We start from the raw sequence: 9,182 nt of genomic DNA, 5'->3' as shown, positions 1-9,182 counted from the left end.
CAAGACAGTCTGTTATCTCTCTCAAGTACAAGAATGTACTCAGTTATAAAAATTCTTTATACATTAATTAACTGGAGCTACAGAGATGGAGTAGAAGAACAATACAAGGTGAAGCACAGTATGAGTTTAGAGACTTTCAAAATAGACATACAAATGCCTGAATATATCTTTCGGACAGGGCCGCCCAGAGGCTTCAGGGGGCCTGGGGCAAAGCAATTTCGGGGGCCCCTTCCATAAAAAAAGTTGCAATACTATAGAATACTGTATTCTCATGGGGACCCCTGCGGGGCCTAGGGCAAATTGCCTGCCCCTGCCCCTCCCCCACATTCTCCCCCCAGGTGGCCCTGTTTTGGATGGCATTTCTGCAGGGAGGAAGGATGCACAGAAAGTAAAATTCATCACTTTTAAGAATGTTTTTGTAACAGCACACTTGGAATGCAATACAAGGTAGGTGCCACAGAACAGTTAAAGATAACTGCAGGCTAAATTTGTCCACAGATACCTTGTACATTGCCCTTTACCTTACCACACATCCAGATCCCAGACTCTGCTAATGATTCCACTGATGAGTCCAGGAGAAGGAAGACAGAAAGCTGCCATATGGGAAAAGGACAATGTGCATGTAACTCATTAATACGTAAGGTGGCCAATGGTATATAAATTTCATGGGGCAAATTCTGCTCTCCACAGAAGACAATGTAGAGTCTGGATTTACATGAATGTGTGAGCAGCTAGGAAGCGATGGTGAAAAATTCACTCTTTTGAATATGCTATATATTAAAGTGTTGTTCACTTGGCAAATACTGAGATTGATTTTAAAATGCACTAACTTAAATTACTATGCTTTATTCTAAAATTTCTATTCCATCTCCCAGACACTCCTAAACAACTCAAAAATATACTTTTTTACAGACTGCTACACCTGTATACTCAGCTATTTCTGGAACCCTGCAGAATAATTCAGAGAAGGCAGAAGTATATAAATATTTCTGTTTTGTATTGGGGAAAAAACTGATGATATAGTCTCACCAGATGGTGATGTAACACTCTTTCCATTGCACTAGTATCTCTGGAGCATGATAAACAGAAGCTAACAAAGTTAGACATTTTTAAGTCAGCAGATCCACATAACTTGCCTGCACAAGTTTTAAAAGATCTGGCTGAAGAGCTGTGTGGACCATTAATGTTGATTTTCAATAAGTCTTGGAGTACTGGGGAAGTTCAAGAGGACTGAAAGAAAGCTAATGTACAATTTTTAAAAATGGGTAAATGGGGTGACCTGAGTAATTAAGTCCTGACAGCCTGATGTTGATTCCAAGAAAGATAATGGAGTGACTGATACAGGACTCGATTAATAATCAATATGGTTTTATGGAAAACAAATCCTGCCAAACTAACCCAATTTTTTTTTATACATTACAAATTTGGTTGATAAAGGTGACAGTGTTGATGTAATATTCACAGACTTCTGTAAGGCATTTGATCCGGTACATTTTGATTAAAAAACGAGTACAATATAAAATTAACATGGTACACATTAAACGGATTAAAAACTAGCTAATAGGTTTGAAAATGTAATTGTAATCAGAGAATCTTCATCTCATAGGTGTTTTTCTAGTGGGATCCCACAGGAATTGGCCCTATGCTAACTAACATTTATATCATTTTATATTATATATCTATATAGAAATAAAAATTAACCTTCTACTGTCTATAATACTATTCCTAAATTCCTACTATGTTGTTTTAACCAGGAAAATTAACTCTGGATCACTGGCATGGTAGTAACCATATTCATTTTGTCTCAATGACTTCCAAAACTAATTAGCTTCACTTACAGAGTGTTTCTTATTAGCTAACAGCACTGCAATCTTAACCTAAAATCTTAAAACTGTTGGGTTTCTTCTGGCTTTAACATGGACCAGCAGCAAAATATTCTGCATTTGGAACACAGTAAACAACCCTATTGGTAATGCACTAGTTAGAACGGATTCTGCCATTGCTGTACAGGCAACTTAGTACTAGCAGGAACAAAAGGAATAAAACCTTATTTTGTTATTCAGGTAAAGACGATGTGACTCTGAATACAAACTCAGAGCTTAATTGCTGAGTAAGAAGGAGCCTGTTTTGTATATTTACTGTGACCAAAGTTGGACATAAACATTTGTTTCTCTTATGACAATACTGTCTTTCTTGATTTATCAATTTTAGACTTGTTTTCTGTATTTGGAATGGTGCTAAAATTATCCTGGATATTTTATACTTAAATGAAAAACTCAACCTTATCTCAAAATGTCTTTGGGCACTCATATCATTCGTTGATTCATCATCACCCTGGAGCTAATCTTTGTTTAACTACTCCTATGCAGAGAGCAGAACAACAACAAAAACTGCAGGGCACAAGCCTCCCTCTATTTAAGATGAAGAGGAAGCTTTCCCTGGAGATAAAATTATCCCACAACTACCTACTGCAAAGTTTCTTTCTTTGGAAGCAACTGGCTTTGGCCACTATCAGAGAGAGAGGATGCTACATCGAAGAGACTAGACCAGTGGTTCTCAAACTAGGGCCACCTCTTGTTCAGGGAAAGCCCCTGGCGGGCCGGGCCGATTTGTTTACCTGCCGCGTCTGCAGGTTCGGCCGATCGCAGCTCCCAGTGGCCGTGGTTTGCCGCTCCAGGCCAATGGGGGCTGCAGGAAGTGGCAGCCAGTACATCCCTCGGCCCGCGCCACTTCCCGCAGCCCCCATTGGCCTGGAGCGGCAAACCGCGGCCACTGGGAGCTGTGATCGGCCGAACCTGCGGACGCGGCAGGTAAACAAACCGGCCCAGCCCGCCAGGGGCTTTCCCTGAACAAGTGGCGGCCCTAGTTTGAGAACCACTGGACTAGACTTCTGATCTGATCCTGATGGAAATTCCTACATTGCTTCTACAAAACTTTGTTTCTACAAAAACTTCTATTTTTTAATTTATTACATATCTCTGCAGTTAGAATGGCAGCCATTTTGTTTTAACTAGGTACACAAGCAGTGCAATCCAATATTATAACTACGTCACAGTTTATCAAATTTTAGACCTACAATCTTGCAGTGTCACTTTAACAAATGCACACTTGAGATTAAAAGACAAATATACATATTTTTATTAGCTCAATTCCTCAAATCATGTTTCTCCACAAATATGGATAGGAAACAAAGTGAGCATATGGATCTCAGTTAAATGCACAAGCTGTAGTTAGATCACAGAAAGTACTGCACGCATTTAGCTAGCATTTGAGATAGGACATCAGGTTACACAGAACTGCTTACATTAATGTAGTGTAAATTTACAGAATAAGTAATACTCCTAACATATACTGAAACAAAACACTTCAACAAAATTGATGTAAAAAGATGGGACAATTGTTCTGTTCTGCTTTGGCAGTTCTTATGATCATCAGTTGTGAGCTGAAACTTACCAACTCTTTGTCAAAGAAAAGAAATGATACATGCTACTCTGTCTCTCCTTTTTAAAGAGCTCATGATGATCGAAGCTTGGTAAACTCTGGTGGTCTTGCACTGCACCGGTAATTATATGATCTTGCTCATGTACCATAATCCCATCTGGTAATATCATTGATATTGCAGTACCAAGTCTTTCCTGATACATGAATTGCCATGTCCCAAAGCATGCAGATTTAATGTCATAAGCAAATATCCATTGTAAACTATACCTGAAATGTATTTCAGTTAAGATCCTCGGCCGTAAAATACTAATGTGTTAATTCACTGAACCACTCTTTTACAATCCCTTTATGTTTTCTTAGACTGATAGTATAATGGAATAAAAGCACAGGATCCTCATGTTATATTACAGTAATATGAGGCTTTTGTGAAATATGAACCTATGACCTTGCTCAGTAAGAAGAATGCTAACAAACAAGCACTAAAAAGAGAAGTGTCTTTTAGATTAAGACCTCACTAGTTTAAAGCATTCATACTAGGCAAGATTCAACTCTGTGCAGAGGGCCAGGACAAAATATGGTTTAAGTGGGATTCTCTGCACAGGAATAAATATGTTCCATTAAACACAACTATTACTAAAGAGAAAAATAGTTACAAAGTTTTATGTGTTTTTTTTATTATACAAAAGAGAACGACTACAAAAAAAGCTTAGAGCTAAATGACAACTCATGTTTTCTTTTCAATTTCTTTAGTTTTCTAGGCATCTGAACCTTTAAATAATTAGAGCTGCTAAAATCAAGAGAGAGACTGCTTGATGTTGTTTAATCATCAAATATGGGATGCAGCATTCACAGATGTCTCGGGGGAACTCTAACTTTATGCATAATTTTAAATGTTATTTAAATTAATGAGAATGTAAAAATTCTATCAGAATCAGAAAATTACATGCAATTTGTTTAACTCTAATCGCAACTAATAGATATGCCTACCAGATACAATCCACATCTACTGTGTAACTAAAAAGTTCTAGATACATGCGTAGCTTTAAAAAAAAAAAGAGAGATACATCTAATGCTGTTTTTAATGCTTTAAAGTTTCACTCTCCTCTAAATCTAGTCTAGAGTCTCAAGTGTGCCCAGGAGTCTAAACACATATAATTTACACATCCTGCCTATCTCCTCAACACGTAGATTATAATGACAGGTTTCAGAGTAACAGCCGTGTTAGTCTGTATCCGCAAAAAGAAGAACAGGAGTACTTGTGGCACCTTAGAGACTAACAAATTTATTACGAAAGCTTATGCTCTAATAAATTTGTTAGTCTCTAAGGTGCCACAAGTACTCCTGTTCTTCTTTTTGTAGATTATAATGACACTGACTCTCTTAAGCTCACTGACACGCTCACACTTCTCAACAAATTAGTTTATCTGTTCAACCACCTTTTCTCATGAACCCCATTACTGCTGAGTTTGGCACATAGGAATTAAGTCTAAGGGCCTGTTTGTATTAGACAAGGTGCACTGGTATTACAATCCATTTGCACCAGCTTAAGTAGATTGATTTATTTACACTGGTGCAACTTCGGTGTTGTTGAACATCCTTATTAATGACCTAGATGTAGGATACTGATCAAATCTGCAGATGACAAAAGCTGCGGAGGGAGGGGGGAAAAGGAGAGAAGGGGGTTTGCAAAAACTTTGGAGGATAGAACTAAAATTCAAAGAGATCTGGATAAATTGGAGAACTGAGCTATAGAAAACAAAATTAAATTCAACAAATACAAATGTAAGGTGCTACACTTAAGGAAGAAAAACCTGAGGCACAAATTATAGAATGGGGAGATAACTGGTTTGACAGCAGCACCGCTGAGAAGGATCTGGGAATTATGATGGATCACAACCTCAACAATATAAAGATGGTGCAAAAAAAGCAAATGTAAATTTGGGTTGCATTAACAGAGGGACAGCATGCAAGTCACGAGAGGTGATAGTACTGCTCTACTCGGTGCTGGTTAGGCCTCAGCTAGAGGACTGTATCCAATTTTGGTCACTGCTGTATAGAAAGGTTGTAGAGAAACTGGAAAGGATCTGGAGGCAAACAACAAGGATGATCAAGGGGATGGAATGAAAGCCATATGAGCAAAGTGTGAAGGAACTGGGTATGTTGAGTTTGGAAAAGAGGAGATTAAGGGAGGACATGATAGCAGTCTTCAAACCTGAAAGGCTGCCATAAAAAAGATGGAGAAAAGTTGTTCTCTTTTGACACAGAAGGCAGGACAAGAGGCAGTGGGTTCAAACAACAGTACAACAGATTTTAGGGCTGTCAATCAGTTAACTCAGCGATTAACTCAAAACAAATTAATTGCAATTAATAGCAGTTTTGATCAAACTGTTAGTACTAATTGTTACCTTTTCTTGAATATTCCATTCTTTTGCAACACCCAAGAAACACTCTACACGTTTCAGCATGGGTTACTATTAAAGCAAACGACTGCACTGTCCATGCAGCATCAATCAGGTGTGCTGTGACTCCAAGATAGCTGTGACTGAAATCATCTTTGTTAAACATGGGAGACCAGAACTGCACCCAGTATTTCAGATGAGGTCTCACCAGCGCCTGGTACAATGGTAATAACATTTCCCTATCTCTACTGGAAATACCTCGCCTGATGCATCCTAGGATTGAATTAGCCTTTTTCACAGCTGCATCCCATTGGAAACTCATAGTCAACAACCAATCACCAGGTCTTACTCCTCCTCTATCACTTCCAACTGATCTTTCACTTTGCAGTAGCTCTGTCCATTAAGGATTAATTCACAGCATGATTAACGTGTTAATTTCTTTAACACATTAATCACACTCCATAAGCAGCAGGGGGGCTGGAGACCCAGAGCCCTGTGCCCCAAGCAGCACTAAGGGCTGGAGACCCAAGTGGGGCTGAAGCCCTGAGCACCAGAGGCAGCGGGGAGCTGAAGATCGGAGCTCTACAGAGGGCTGAAGACTGGAAACCCGAAGCATGGAGACTCAAGTGGAGCTGAAACCCTGAGCCCCAGAAGCAGCGGGAAGCTGAAGATTGGAGCTCCGTGGGGGGACTGAAGGCCAGAGCCCCATGTCCCGAGGGGGACTGAAAGCCAGAACCCCCTGCCCCAAGGGGGACTGAAGCCCAAGCCCCATGGGACTGAAGGTAGGGAATCACAATTTTTTGTGTGTGGGGGGGGTCACAATATTTTTTAAGTCCAAATGGAATCACCAGCACAAAACATTTGAGAAACACTGCTCTAAAATTTTACATTGTTTTATTTTTGAGTGCAGTCATGTAAAAGAAATTCTACATTTGTAAGTTGGACTTTCATGATAAAGAGATTGCACTACAATACTTGTTTGAGGTGAATTGAAATCGTTTTGGTTTTTTTTGTTTATCTTTTTTACAGTGCAAATACATGTAACCAAAAATAATATAAAGTGAGCACTGTACACTTGGTATTCTGTGTTGTAATTGTAATCAACATATTTTAAAATGTAGAAAATATTCAAAAGATTTAAATAAATGGTATTCTATTATTGTTTAACAGTGCGATTAAAACTGCGATTAATCAGGATTAATTTTTTTTTATCTTGCTTTTAATCATGATTAGTTTTTTTAATCGCTTGACAGCCCCAGCAGATTTAGATTAAATCTCAGGAAAAAATTTCCAAATGTAAGAATAGTAGGACAACGGAACAAACTGCCTAGGGAAGTAATGGAATCACCTTCATTGAAGGTTTTCAAAAAGAGGCGGAATCAGACATGGGCAAACTACGGCCCGCGGACCACATCCGGCCCACGGGACCGTCCTGCCCGACTCCCGAGCTCCCGGCTGGGGAGCCTAGTCCTCCACCCCTCCTCCTCTGTCCCCCTCCCCCGCAGCCACGCCGCTGCACGGGCTACGCTCTGGCCCGCTGCTCCCGCTGGGCAGCGTGGGGAGCGCAACTGGCTCTGGCCAGGTGTTGCGGCTGTGAGCTCCTACTGCTGGTAAGGGGGCGGGGCACAGGGAGGGAGGTAAGGGAGTGGGAGGTTCTGGGGGGCAGTCAGGAAGGAGGGGGCGGTTGGATGGGGTGGAGGTTCTGGAGGGGCGGTCAGGGGATGGGGAACAGGGAAGGTTGGGAGTGGGAGTCCCAGGAGGCCTGTCAGGGGGCGGGGATGTGGATAGGGGTTGGGAGGGATGTCAGGGGACAGGGAGCAGGGTTGGATGAGGGGGTGGGATCCCGGGGGCAGTTAGGGGTGGGGGTCCCGGGAGGGGTGGTCAGGGGACGAGGAGCAGAGAGCGGTTGGATAGGGGGTGGGAATCCCCGGGGGGGGCTGTCAGGGGGCGGGGTGTGATAGGGGTCGGGGCAGTCAGGGGACAGGGAGCAGGGAGGGTTGGATGGGTTGGGGGCCTTGAGGGGGGCAGTCAGGAGGTGGGAAGTGGGAGGGGACGGATAGGGAGCGAGGGCCAGGCTGTTTGGGGAGTCAGAGCCTTCCCTACCCAGCCCTCCATACAGTTGCGCAACTGCAATGTGGCCCTCGGGCCAAAAAAAGTTTGCCCACCCCTGGGCTAGATAGCCATCTGTCTTGGATGGTTTAGACACAATAAATCCTGCATGTTAGCAGAGGGGTTAGACTAGATGACCCTTGCTGTCCATTCAAGCCCTATGGTTCTTTGATTCTGTAATATGGACCAGGCTGAAGTTGGCCCGCCCCAGGTAGGGGGGGAGGGATGGGATGGGGAGAGTGTGGGGGTCCCGGGCTAGGGGTTGGATAGGGAGGGGTTACACGTGGAGGGGTCATGTGGAGAAGTCCCAGGTTAGAGGTGGGATCATGTGGAGGTTGGTCACAGGGGTTACTCCCCTGACCCCCAGTTTACCCCCCTCCCCCAATTTCCTCACCAGTTGCTGTCCAGGCCCGTCAGGGTAAGCCACTGGCGCGCCAAGACATTTTGTTTACTTAGGTTTACATCCATGCCTGCGGATGCTCAAGGTAAACAAACAGTCTCAGCCCGCCAGTGGCTTATCCTGATGGGCTGGGAGCCAAAGTTTGCTGACCTCTGAATTATAGGGTTGGCTTATGAATGGGTCATAAAAAATTGCCATTTTTACTTATCCATCTTGGGGAGGGTGTTGGGTGGGGCGGCTTATAAACCAGGGGTCTCAAAGTCCCGGCCCGCAGGCCATCTGCAGCCTGAGAACCTCCCCACTGGGGCCTGCAGAGAAGAGACATGCTGCCACGCTGCCGGCTCTGTCTGCTGCAGGTGCCGCCCCCCGCAGCTCCCATTGGCTGGGGGAGTGGGACAGAGATACCATCACTAGTCGCCAGGCAGAGTCAGCCATGGAGGCAGGGTCACTTTTTTCCACAATGAATATAAACAAGTCAAAATACTGAACACAGCTATTTGATGCACACCTTGCTGCAATCCTGACAGTTTCAACTGCTCGGTCACTGAGGCCAAACATCAACAAACTGACAGAACTGAAGCGTTGCCAGGTGTCTGGCAAACACTAAAAACTCTCTGGCAGGGGAAGAATTGTATAATGACAGTTTTATTATTTCTAAGAAATTTGAAATAAAAAATACAATATAAACGTTTTCTTTTCTGAACACCATCTTCAGTGATATTATTGGCCCGCTGGGAGGATTCGAGGACTGGCACTGGCCCTAAGGTAAATTGAGTTTGAGACCCCTGCTTTAAACGAATTCGCTTATGATCGAGTATATACAGTAATTAAAA

General features: G+C 42.8%; 1 protein-coding gene across 3 annotated transcripts in view; it reads right to left on the bottom strand.

Annotated features, from left to right (window-relative positions):
- Positions 1 to 9,182, bottom strand: part of MACROD2 (mono-ADP ribosylhydrolase 2) — a 1,284,297-nt gene that overhangs the window by 1,085,390 nt on the left and 189,725 nt on the right. The window lies entirely within an intron of this gene.

This window comes from Malaclemys terrapin, chromosome 3 (assembly GCF_027887155.1).
Source record: "Malaclemys terrapin pileata isolate rMalTer1 chromosome 3, rMalTer1.hap1, whole genome shotgun sequence".
Classification (NCBI taxonomy): Eukaryota; Metazoa; Chordata; order Testudines; family Emydidae; genus Malaclemys; species Malaclemys terrapin.
Note: the sequence above shows the minus strand (reverse complement) of the source record. Positions and strands in the feature narration are given on the sequence as shown.